This window comes from Triplophysa dalaica, chromosome 11 (genome assembly GCF_015846415.1).
Source record: "Triplophysa dalaica isolate WHDGS20190420 chromosome 11, ASM1584641v1, whole genome shotgun sequence".
NCBI lineage: Eukaryota > Metazoa > Chordata > Actinopteri > Cypriniformes > Nemacheilidae > Triplophysa > Triplophysa dalaica.
Window position 1 is genome coordinate 18,779,374 of NC_079552.1, and position 13,636 is coordinate 18,793,009.

A 13,636-nucleotide genomic window follows, 5' to 3' on the forward strand; every position below is an offset into this window, starting at 1 on the left:
GCATGGTCTTCACGTCCATGCAACCGGAGCGAGCAAATCTGTTGCCACGAGAATACAAGCTCTGCTGGTTAAAGGGGCCACAGAATGTGTTCCCCTGCCAGACAGAGAATTAGGCTACTAAAGCTGGTATATTTTAGTTCCCAAAAGGGGATGGGGGATTGCATCCGTAGACGCACATGTTCAAAAGGTTGACAATCAAGATGATTATGTCTTTCATTCAGTCCCACGGCTGGTTCGTGACGAACGATCTGAAAGATGCATACTTTCATAAAGAGATCCTGCCACAACACAGGAAATTCCTGAGGTTCGCTTTCGGGGGCGAAGCTTACCAATATCGGGTTCTTCCATTCGGCCTTGTCTTGTCACCCCGCACATAAACAAAATGCACCCTGCGACTCCAGGGCATCTGCATTTGAATTACATAGACGACTGGCTGAATTTTAGCTCAGTCATGCGAGTTAGCGCTTCGACATCAGGATGTCGTCCTATCTCATCTCAAAACTCTCGGGTTAAGACTCAACGCCACAAAGAGCGTTCTCTCCCCTACGTAAAATACAATCTATTGAGGGATAATATGGAACTTGACCGCGATGCAGGCACAACTGTCTCCTGCACGTGTTAAATCCATCCTGAGCACCCCGAGAAGCATCAGGCTAGGCCAGAAAGCTACTCATCACTTTCAAAGAGTTTTAGGTCTCATGGCGGCGGCTTCCACGGTGATACCTCTGGGATGCCTGCACAAGAGTCCATTTCAGTTGTGGCTCAAAGCCAGGGGGTTTATTCAGGGGCCAACCCCCAGAGGCAGACAAGGGTGACACGCCAGGGGCTTCTCACCCTTACTATGTGGTACAGACCTCGGTTTCTGACTTTAGGTCCCACTCTCGGTCCGTGTTGTCGTCGCAAGGTGCTAACGACAGACGCATCCCTTATGGGTTGGGGTGCGGTCTTAAATGACTGTCCAGCCCAAGGGATCTGGAGAGGTCATCTTCTCGATTGGCACATCAATTGCCTCGAAATGATGGCTGTATTTCTGGCCCTGAAATACTTCCTCCGGTAGTTACGAGGCTACCATGTCCTAGTGCGGGGGGGACAACCCTTCAGTAGTCTCGTACATAAATCAACAGGGCAGGCTGCGGTTACGCGACCTGAAAAAACTTGGCCCGCAAATCCTGCCCTGGGAAGAGGGCAAATTCTTGTCCCTCAGAGCGATTCACATCCTGGGGCATAGGAATGAGGGAGCAGACTTGCTGTCCAGACAAGCTGTGACAAACGGGGAATGGAAACTCCACCCCGAAATAGTCAAACAAATCCGGAAAGATTTTATGAAGCGGATATGGAACTCTTTGCTATGCAGGAGACGGAACACAGTTCCCTCTACTTCTATGACTCATCCAACTCCCCTGGGTCTGGACGAGATGGCCAATACGTTGCCCAGACTGCGTCTTTACGCATTTCCTCCGATAGTTCTGCTCCCTGGAGTCCTGGCAAAGGTCTGTCAACAGGGCTCGCACCTCTTATTGATGGCTCCCCGTTGGCAAACCAGAATCTGGTTCTCAGACATAGTATCCCTCCTTGACGACTCGCCATGGGCGATCCCAGTCAGGAGAGACGTATTGTCTCAGGCGAAGGGGACAGTGTTTGATCCCCATCCTGAGCTCTGGACCCTCCATGCCTGGCCCCTGAAGGGCACCAGCTGAGAGATGTCGAGCTTCAGCCTGATGTAGTAGAGACTATTCTAAGTGCTAGGCCTCCCTCCACTAGAAGGAGCTACGCCCTAACACGGAGCGATGTTGACAAATGGTGCTTGGCACACCATGCAGACCCAATTACTGCCAGATCATTTCAGTGTTGGAGTTTCTGTTAGATAAACTGTCCTCAGGGACAAGCCCAAGGTTGGTGGCTGCCATTTTGGCCTGCCATGCCCTGATTGAGGGGGTTTCTGTGGGAAACACCCTTTAGTCACCCGCTTTATTTGTGGAGCGAGGCGGCTGATGCCTCCTTCTAGATGGACAGTCCCTCCATGGGACTAAGCGACAGTGCTCGAGGGTCTAGTTAGCGCCCCTTCGAACCTGTGGAGTCAGTGTTCTGACCTTTAAAATGGTTTTTCTAATGGCAATCACCTCTCTTAAGAGAATCGGAGATTTGCAGGCGCTCTCAACCTCGCCGTCCTGTTTAAATTTTGCCCCTGGGATGGTCAAAGCTATTCTGCATCCTCACCCGAGTTATTTACCTAAAGTTCCGTTCTCCACTGTGCATCCGGTTATTCTTGAGGCCTTTTGCCCTCCACCGTTCACGACGTCGGAGCAGGAACGATAACACCTACTGTGTCCAGTACGTGCTCTTTAGACTTACGTCCACCGCACTAGCCAGTGGCGTAAATCAGAGCAACTTTTTATATGCTATGGGGGCCGCAACAAAGGGGCGGCTGCAACCAAGCAAACAATATGACATTAGGTGAGAGATGCTATTGCTCTGGCCTATGAGGTGCGCGGTCAAGCTTCACCTCTAGGAGTCAGAGCTCATTCCTCAAAGGGGGTTTCATCTTCTATGGCCTTAGCAAGAGGTGTCCCCTTGCAGCAAGTGTGTGATGCGGCGGGCTGGTCCTCTCCGCACACATTTGTTAGATTTTATAGTCTGGATGTCCATACCACTCCCAGCTCACGTGTCCTGGAGTCTACATCCCAGAGTCGTATCTGAGGCCTCCTCTCGGATTGTGCACACACGTCACACAACCTGGGGGGTCCAGACACTTCCAGTGCGGCGGCGTTGGTATTCTCGTTCCCATAGCGTTTGAAACGCAGCATTAAGTGTAGCTTTTGATAGGGAACGTCTCGGGTTACTTGGCTGTAACCCTGTTCCCTGAAAAAGCGGGAACGAGATGCTGCGCCTCAATGCTGTGCCTGATGACGCGTCAGCATTCACGCGTATTTATAACCGGCAGGTGCGGGTGTAATTAGCCACGTCACCTGCCGAGGTTATTTAAAGCCAAAATAATTTTTGCCGTGTTTGACACACGTGCTTCACAACCGGTCGAACAAAGACTGTTCTCCCATAGCGTTTGAAACGCAGCATCTCGTTCCCGCTTTTTCAGGGAACAGGGTTACAGCGTAGTAACCCGAGACGTTTTTTCTTGCAAAAAGACACCTTTTCATGGTCCTCTCATACACAAATCAAGCTTTTGAGTAATATACTGTTTTTTCTTGCAAAATACATATTTTCATTGTCCTCTCATGCACAAAACAAGCTTTTGACTAATAAATTGTTTTTTTCTTGCAAAAGACATCTCTTCATGGTCCTCTCATGCTCAGTGCAACAAAAAGCAGTTTTCAGAATAAGAAGCATTTTTCTGTGAGTTGAATGTGCACAAAACAAGCTTTTGACTAATCAACTGGTTTCCCTTGCAGAAGACACATTTTCATGGTCCTCTTATGCTCTGTTTAACAAAAAGCAGTTTTCAGTGCAAGAAGCATGCTTCTGGAAGTGCACAAAACAAGCTTTTGACAAATAGACAGTTTTTTCTTGCAAAAGACATCTTTTCATGGTCCTCTCATGCCCAGTGTAACAAAAAGCAGTTTTCAGTGCAAGAAGAATGTTTCTGAAAGTTGAATGTGGACAAAACAAGCTTTTGATAAATCAACATGTTTTTCTTGCAAAAGACACCTTTCATGGTCCTCTCATGCACAAAACAAGCTTTTGACCAATAAACTGTTTTTTCTTGCAAAAGACATCTTTTCATTGTTCTCTCATGCACAAAACAAGCTTTTGACTAATCAACTGGTTTCCCTTGCATAACACACCTTTCCATGGTCCTCTCATGCACTGTGTAACAAAAAGCAGTTTTCAGTGCAAGAAGCATAATTCTGAAAGTGCACAAAACAAGGTTTTGACTAATAAAGTGTTTTTTCTTGCAAAATACATCTTTTCATTTTCCTCTCTTGCACAAAACAAGCGTTTTACTAATAACTGTTTTTTCTTGCAAAATACATCTTTTCATGGTCCTCTCATGCTCGGTGTAACAAAAAGCAGTTTTCAGTGCAAAGCCTATGTTCTTCAATCTCTCAGCACTCAGAATGAGCGTTTATGAAAACTGATTCTGATCCTTTGCTAAACGAACATTTTCATTATGCACTCAGCCAGTTATACACAGAATGCTCTTTTCAGTGCAAAGCCCATGCTTTTCATTCTCTCAGCATTCAGAATGAGCGTTTATGAAATCTGATTCTGATCCTTTGCTAAACGAATATTTTCATTATGCACTCAGCCAATTTTAAACAGAATGGTGTTTTCAGTGCAAAACCCATATATCTCATTCTCCCAGAACTCAGAATGAGCGTTTAAAAAAAGTGACACTGATCCTTTATTTAATGCAGTTTTCTGTGAAAAGCGCTTATTTTTCACTGTCCCAGCACTCAGAATGAGCGGTTAAGAAAACTAACTTTGTTCCTTTCCCAAACGCTTTTTATCATTATGCATACAGCCAGTTTTACACAAAATGCAGTTTTTAGTGCAATGCCCTTGTTTCTCAGTCTTCCAGCACTCAGAATGAGCGTTTAAGAAAACTGACTCTGATCCTTTCTTTAACTCCCTTTTTCAATATAACCCCAGCCAGTTTTAAACAGAATGCTGTTTTCAGTGCAAACCTTGTTTCTCATGTTTCTGACTCTCTCAGCACTCAGAATGAGCGTTTAAGCAAACTGACTGTGATTCTTTATTTAACAATCATTATACAAGAAGCCAGTTTTACACAAAATGCTGTTTTCAGTGCAAAGTCCTTGTTTCTCACTCTCCCAGCATCCGGAATGAGCGTTTAAAAAAACTGATTCTGATCCTTTCCTAAACGAACTTTTTCATTATTCACAAAGCCAGTTCCCTTTCTAGGGAACTCGCACTGCGTCACCTTGACAACGCTTTGGGGAACGCCTCAGCGTGACCAGCTCTGAGCACGTGTGTCAACATCGTCCAGTAGTGAAACGATAGGTCATGGATGACGTATGGACCAGAAGGTATAAAACGACATCCGAATCAATCAACTTCAGCTCTTTTCTTCTTAGCAACGGCTCTGTGTGTAGTGTGTGTGTTTCTAGTTTAAAAGCAGCGTGAGTGTGTTTGTGAAGAAGTGTGTTTGGTTAGCCAGTTTGCTAACATGTCAGAGAAAAGTTTCAGACATTGTGCTCCTCCTTGTTTGCGTTTTATCACGAGCAATGATACGCATGATGTCTGTGTAGTCTGTCTGGGAGCGGAGCATGTACAGTCAGCGCTCGAGGGAGCTGACTGTGAAGCCTGTGGACTTTTACCACAGCGTACGCTCCGTTCCCGCTTGGCACTATTTGATAAGCACGGCAAGGTGCGAGCTCCGCGTGGTGATCCCAGAAGGATGAGGGTTCAGGAAGAAAATATCACCCGCAGCCTCACAAACCTAGGACTGACCTGAGGGCAGTCATTCAGGCGAGGAAAGGGGAAAACAAGAAAAAGGCCTGACAGCCCATTTCCCCCCGAGGAGCGTGCGCTCGCACCTCATTATACGGTGCCCGTTTCTCCTCGGTGTCCCCAGAGGGTTCAGCCGGCTCTGCAAATCGAGGTTTGCCGAGCCGTTGCTTAGTCGACCATTTAGCAGCCTGGAAAAGTCTACCAAATGTGTCACAATGGGTCCTGCGCACGGTAGAGCAGGGTTACCGGATCCAATTTCAAGTCCGTCCACCCCGCTTCAACGGAGTTTTGTACACCGAGGTGTGCCCCGAGCAGACTCTGGTTATGGAACAAGAAGTAAAAACTCTCTTGTGCAAGGAGGCAATAGAGTTTGTACATCCTCACGAGAGAAACTCTTTTACAGCCGGTATTTTATTGTTCCAAAAAAAGACGGGGGATTACGTCTGATTTTAGATCTGTGACATCTAAATCGGGCAGTGCAACGACTCAAATTCAAGATGTTGACGTTGAGACAGATCGTAGGACAAGTCAGATCCGAGGACTGGTTTGTCACGATCGATCTAAAGGACGCGTATTTTCACGTCTCCATTTTTCCTCGTCACATAAAGTTCCTAAGATTTGCTTTCGGGGGAAAGACTTATCAATATCGTGTTCTCCCGTTCGGCCTGGCTCTGTCTCCACGCACGTTCACGAAGTGCGTGGATGCAGCCCTAGCTCCGCTGCGCATGAAGGGCATTCGAGTGTTAAATTACATAGACGATTGGCTCATTCTAGCAAAATCGGAACATCTGGCGGTTCAACATCGAGATGTTGTTCTCGCACATATGAAAGAACTAGGGTTGAGGCTGAATACCAAGAAAAGTGTGCTTTCTCCAGTACAGAGAACCACTTTTTTAGGAGTGGTATGGGATTCCATCACGATGCAGGCGCGGCTCGCGCCTGCTCGTATTGTTGCAATCCTGTCAGCCGTTTGCAGAATAAAGCTAGGCCAATCACTGACGGTAAAGCTTTTTCAGAGGCTGTTGGGACTCATGGCAGCTGCGTCCAACATAATTTCTGTCGGCCTGCTGTATATGAGACCTCTACAGGTTTGGCTCAGAACCAAAGGGTTTTCCCCGAGGGGCAAACCCGTTACGCATTATTAAGGTGACACGCAGATGCCTGCACACACTGAGAATGTGGAAAGAACCTTGGTTCGTTTCCCAAGGACCAGTGTTGGGAAGCAGTTGTCGGCGCGTTGCACTGACAACCGATGCTTCACTCACAGGTTGGGGAGCGGTTATGGAAGGCCAATTGGGCCAAAACCGATGGGAGAGCCAGTTTCGAACTTTGGCACATAAATTGCCTAGAGATGATGGCAGTGTCTCTGGCGTTGACACACTTTCTCCCACAACTCTGAGGCCAACATGTGCTTGTCAGGACAGACAACACAGCTGTGGTCTCATACATAAATCACCACGGGGGTCTGCGGTCACGGCAACTATACAAGTTGGCACGTCAGATCCTCCTGTGGTCTCAGGGGAAGCTGCTCTCCCTGAGGGCAGTATATATCCCCGGTCACCTGAACCGAGGAGCAGACTTCCTGTCGAGACAGGGGCTAAGGCCCGGGGAATGGAGACTCCACCCAGAGGTTGTGGAGCAGTTCTGGATGATGTTCGGCCAGGCAGAGTTAGACCTCTTTGCAACTCAGGAAAACACGCACTGTCGGCTCTGGTTTTCCCTGACACATACAGCCCCTCTAGGGCTGGATGCCATGGCGCAGGTGTGGCCGAGGCTTCACCTGTATGCTTTTCCCCCGATCGCTCTACTCCCGGGAGTTCTGGAAAGGGTGCGCAGAGACGGAGTTCACCTACTGTTGGTAGCCCCGTTCTGGCCGGCCCGAGTGTGGTTCTCAGACATCATAGACCTGTTGGAGAACTCTCCATGGGAGATTCCTTTGAGGAGGGACCTCCTTTCTCAAGCGGAGGGTCAGATACATCACCCACGCCCGGAGTGATGGAAACTATGGGTTTGGCCTCTGAGAGGGCTAGCCTTCTAGACACTGGTCTCTCAGCTGAGGCTGTGGAGACCATACTTAATTCCAGAGCTCCTTCTACAAGGAAGCTTTATGCCTTGAAGTGGGGAGTCTTCACTACTTGGTGTTCAGCTCACCACATGGACCCTGTAAACTGCCCAATTTCAACAGTGCTTGAGTTCCTACAAGATCGCTTTGCTGCGGACTTATCCCCATCGACTTTAAAGGTGTATATGGCAGCCATTTCTGCCTTTCATGTTCGGCTAGGGGGCATACCTGTTGGTAGAGACCCCTTGGTTCTACAGTTTCTTCGTGGTGCTCGCAGGTTGAGGCCTGTGAGCCACACTAGGGTACCTACCTGGGACCTGGCTACAGTTCTTGAGGGGCTGTCAGCTCCTCCCTTTGAACCGATTGATTCAGTCGCTCTTAAGTTTCTCACTCTTAAGACAGTCTTCCTGATGGCTATTACTTCTCTCAAGAGAGTGGGAGATCTTCAGGCCTTGTCGGTTTCCCCTACGTGCCTGGAATTTGCTCCTGGTTTGGTTAAGGCGTTCCTTTTCCCCCGGGCAGGATACGTGCCTAAGGTTATCGATAATGTACCGAGACCCATTACCTTGCAAGCATTCTGTCCTCCACCTTTCAGGAGCCAGGACCAGGAAAGGTTTAATTTGTCGTGTCCAGTGCGAGCACTGGACTCGTATGTACACAGAACTGCGGCTTGGAGGAAAGCGCAGCAGCTCTTCGTATGTTTTGGTTCACCGAAGAAAGGTCTTTCCGCAACCAAGCAATCCATTAGCAGATGGATAGTTGAGACTGTCTCTATTGCCTATGAGGCCTCTGGCAGACCATCGCCTTTGGATGTCAGAGCCCATTCTACTAGGGGTATGGCGGCCTCCGTAGCCTTAAGGTCGGGGGTGTCAATGCGGGACGTGTGTGATGCGGCAGGCTGGTCCTCTCCGCTCACATTCGTGAGATTCTATAGCTTGGACATGAATTTCACCCCGGGAGCCCAGGTGCTTGTGTCTTCCACGTGAAATGTTGTACACACAGACAGGCATTTGGGTGTATGGCGGTTTGGGTATTTCGTTCCCCAAAGCGTTGCCATGGCGACGCAGTGCGAGTTCCCTAGAAAGGGAACGTCTCGGGTTACATCTGTAACCCTTGTTCCCAGAGAAGGGAACGAGACACTGCGTCACCTTGACATACTCCATACATCCCTGTTAGCCTCTTACTTCGAAGTTTATCGAGCTAAAGTTGACTGTTTCGGATGTCGTTTTATACCTCCTGGTCCATACGTCATCCATGACGTATCGTTTCACTACTGGATGATGTTGACACACGTGCTCAGAGCTGGTCACGCTGAGGCGTTCCCCAAAGCATTGCCAAGGTGACGCAGTGTCTTGTTCCCTTCTCAGGGAACAAGGGTTACATACGTAACCCGAGACGTTTTCCACAAAATATAGATTTCAGTGTCAAATCCTTGTTTCTCACTCTCCCAGCACTCACAGAATGAGCGTTTAAAAAAACTGATTCTGATCATTTCCTTAACGAACTTTTTCATTATGCACAAAGCCAGTTTTACACAAAATGAAAATTTCAGTGCCAATTCCTTGTTTCTCACTCTCCCAGCACTCAGAATGAGCGTTTAAAAAAACTGATTCTGATCCTTTCCTAAACAAACTTTTTCATTATGTACACAGCCAGTTTTACACAAAATGAAGATTTCAGTGCCAATTCCTTGTTTTTCACTCTCCCAGCAGTCAGAATGAGCGTTTGAAAAAACTGATTCTCCTTTCCTAAACAAACTTTTTCATTATGCACAAAGCCAGTTTTACACAAAATTCAGTTTTCAGTGCCAAATCCCTGTTTCTCACTTTCCCATCACTCAGAATGAGCGTTTAAGAAAACTGACTGTGATCCTTTATTTAACGCCCTTTTCATTATGCACAAAGCCAGTCTTACACAAAATGAAGGTTTTTTTTTTTTTTTTTACTTTTTATTTATGCATTTTTATTTTACAATTTCACAAAGAACAGAAGAACAGCAGGTAGGGTGCTACATATAATAAGTCTTCCATTTGTTTTATACATTTGAGTGCGTTACATAATAAGACCATTTCCACCATCGTAGTTTACATTCATGTGCTTTCAGTCTCAGGTCATAAGTCATTTTTTCCATTGTGAAGATTTCCTCCATGATATTCTTCCATTGGTCCAGTTTCACAGGCTCACTTTTCAACCAATTCCTCGTTATAACTTTCTTACTGGTTATTAGCATCACTTTGAATAGGTAAATGTCTTCCACTCCAATACAATCTTTAGTTATCAGGCCTAGATATAGAGTCTGTGGATCATTCGGTATTTTGTAACCCAAAATTTTCTCCATTTCTGTCACAATAGATTCCCAATAAGGGCGAACTTTTGTACATGTCCAGAATACATGGGAATGATTGGCATTGACCTCCCCGCATAGTCTCCAGCATTGCTGGGGGATCTTTAACTGTTTGCTTTTAATGTGGGGAGTAATAAAGTATCTCACCAGATTCTTCCAGCCAAATTCTCTCCATTGTCTGGAGCTAGTAGAAGTGTGTTTCAAAAGACAGATCGAGTGCCAATCACTCTCTGACAGTTTAAGCTGCAGTTCTGCTTCCCATTTCTGTTTTATGTGTAATGAGTCAGACCCATTACATTTTTGTAAACATTTGTACAGCCTGGATAAAATTTTCGAGGGTAATTTTCTGTATGCCCCTGTGAACATATCTATTAATTCACTGCCCTCTTGAGAAAGGTGATTTTCAATGTCTGTATTGTAAAAGTGTCTTAGTTGAAAATACCTAAATAAATCAGAGTTTTCAAGGTCAAATTCCCTTTTCAAACTTTCAAAAGTTTTAAATTTTTTCTCCTCTGTTAATGTACACACCGCAGTGATTCCCTTGTCGATCCATCTTGTAAATGTGCTATCCATCTGACTACTTCTGAATTTTGGGGAGTGCAATGGCCAAATCAACAATTTACATTCCCCCTCAATTTTGTATTTATTCATTAAATCCCACCAGATCTTAATGGTTGTATCTATTATAGGATTAGGTTCTATCTGTTGGGTAGAGATTTTCTCACCCAGTCTCGTTTGTGGTTGGCATGCTCCATAGTTAAGCTTGATGTGTTTCCATTTGGAGTAATATTCTGATGAACACCAACAAACTATATATCTCAGCTGGGCAGCTAGGAAATATTCTTTAAAATTTGGAAGAGCAAGTCCTCCTCTTTTTTTCTCTAGCTGTAGAGTTTTGAGCTTTACCCTTGGTCTTGCCCCCTTCCAAATAAATCTACTCACTTGTTTATCCCATTTACCAAATTGAGTATTTGGTATACAGATTGGGAGTGAAGAGAACAAATACAATATTCTGGGCAACACATTCATTTTTATCACTTCTATCCTTGAACTTAGATCCATTATTAGTGTTGCCCATTTTGTCAAATCTTTTTGAATAGTTTCATTAATCTTACTATAATTCGCCTCATATAATGTGTTTAGTTCTCCAGTCAGATAAACACCTAAATATTTTATTTTCCCTGAATACCATTTTAATTTGTGTTTTCGTCTAATTGAGTCAATTGGTTTGTATTTTATACAAAGGACTTGGGTCTTTGAAATGTTTAACTTATACCCAGATTTCCCTCCGAAATCTTCTAGTAACGTTAAAAGTTTAGGAAAAGTATAGTCCGGGTTGCTGAGGTATACTATAATATCGTCTGCAAAGAGACCAATCTTATGTTCATCCTTAGCGACTGTGACTCCTTTAAGTTCTTTACTTTGTCTTAAACACTGAGCCAGAGGTTCTATAAACAAGGCAAATAGGGAGGGGCTCAGACAGCATCCCTGCCTTGTCCCTCTGAAGAGCTCGAATCTATCTGTGAGGTCGCCATTTATTTTAACTCTGGCCACTGGTTTATTGTACAGGGCCTGGATACATTTGATTATAGTTTCACCAAAGCCCATTCTTTTCAAAACCGCAAAGAGAAAGTTCCAGCTGACTCTATCAAAAGCCTTTTCCGCGTCAAGACTCACTAATACTGTGGGGGTGCTCTGCTTATTGACTTCATTAATTATATGTAAAGTGCGCCGAATATTATCTTGCGTTTGGCGACCTTTTATAAAACCTGTCTGGTCCTCATCTATCAGGTCTGGGAGAAAGGTTTCTAATCTTCTGGCGATTATAGACGTGAATAGTTTATAGTCTACATTCAAAATGGAAATTGGACGGTAGGACTCGCACAGCTCTTTATTTTTGCCTTCCTTTGGTATGACTGTTATCAGGGCCTCTTTCCATGAGGGCGGGCATATTGCATGTTTGAGCGTCCAATTGAATGATTCCAACAATAGAGGGGCAAGTTCTTCTTTATAAACTTTGTACCATTCATTAGGATAGCCGTCACTCCCTGGACTTTTATTGCTTTTCAGTCTGCTGATAGCCTTATCAAGCTCTTTTTTGGTGATGGGTGTATTTAATGATTCATTTTGAATGGTTCCTTTGGAGGGGAGATCTAATTCCGCTAAGTAATCTTCAATATCTTTTCTATCCACTTGTTCTGAATGATTATACAGAGATTTATAATAGTTAAAGAATATATTTTTGATTTCCTCCGGTCCAAATTTTATGTCCTTACTTTCTGGGTCTCTGATTTTGTTAATTGAGTTCCTTAATTTCTGTATTCTTAATCGTTTTGCCAATATTTTAGTGGCTTTGGGGCCTGATTCGTAAAATATTTGTTTTGTGAATCTCAATTTCTTTTCAATTTCCTCATTTGCCATGTCAGATAATTGTTTTCTAATTCCCCTTATAGTTCCATACAATTTTTCACTCTTATCTGTATGCTGTTGTTTTTCTAGATTTCTAATTTTTTGTTCTAATTCAGCTTGTAATAACTTTTTCTTTTTTTTAATGTGAGCTAACCTTGATATCAGGTTTCCTCTCATCACTGCTTTAACAGTATCCCATAATATTGTTGGCTCTATTTGTTCGTCCTTATTATTGGCTATGCAGTCCTGAATCTCTTTTTTGATTTCTTGCACCGCAGTTTCATTATTAAGAATATTAACATTCATTTTCCACATTGTTGTTTTGATTGGGTTATCTAAGTGTATGGTTAAGTATATAGCATTGTGGTCTGACACATCTGCTATTCCGGTTTTACAGTCTATTACCCGGTGCCTATCCATAGTATTTATCAGAAAATAGTCAATCCTAGAATGTACCATATGAGCTGCTGAATAATGTGTATAGTCCCTTTCTGATGGATGCAGATCTCTCCAGATATCACATAGGCCTGCATCTTTTATTTGATTATTAAGATTCTTAGATTTAATGTTTTTATATCTTTTAGTACTTGTTGTGTCTTTAGTATAATTCAAAATCGTATTCCAATCGCCTCCACATATCAAGGTCCCCTCACTCATTGTCGTTATTTTGCCAAACAACATATTAAAGAAATTTTTGTCTTCCTCCGGGGGTGCATATACATTAACTAGTGTGACAACAGTATTATCAATCCTCCCTTTAACAATCACATATCTGCCATATTTATCAGAACATTCTTCCATTGATTCAAAGTTGACAGTATTTGAAATTAAGGTAATAACTCCTCTCCTCCTGCTATTCTTGTGTGAACTACAAAAGGAATTTATGTATCCAAGTTTTTTAAATTTCTCATGTTCTTCATTTGCCATGTGAGTTTCTTGTAAGAAAATAACTTGCAATTTATCCCTTTTCAATTTCGTTAACACCCTGCTCCTCTTTATCGGGTTGCCCAGACCGTTTACATTTATTGTCACAATTTTCAGTTTACATGACTCACTCATGTCCTGAGTATATTATTGTCGTAGACCCTACTAGTGGAAAGAAACTAAGAACAAGAACATAAGAATTTGAAAAATAAGATAAACAAGAACAGTGGTACAAGGGATACCTGTGACTCCAACTCAAAGGGAAAAATGTCTCTCCCAACTGGGCCCCGTTGGTAGGCCTAGGGAAGTGTCCCCCATAAGGGGAGGGCCCTATGTAAGATTTGGAAACTGCTTCCATCTTAAATGTCCAACGTCCTAACTCCTTCTCTGGTGCCTCTCCTCTAGACCTGTGAATTACTTGGCCTTCCTGTGTCAATGATGCAGACGCTAATATTTAGTAATTTTTTCCGC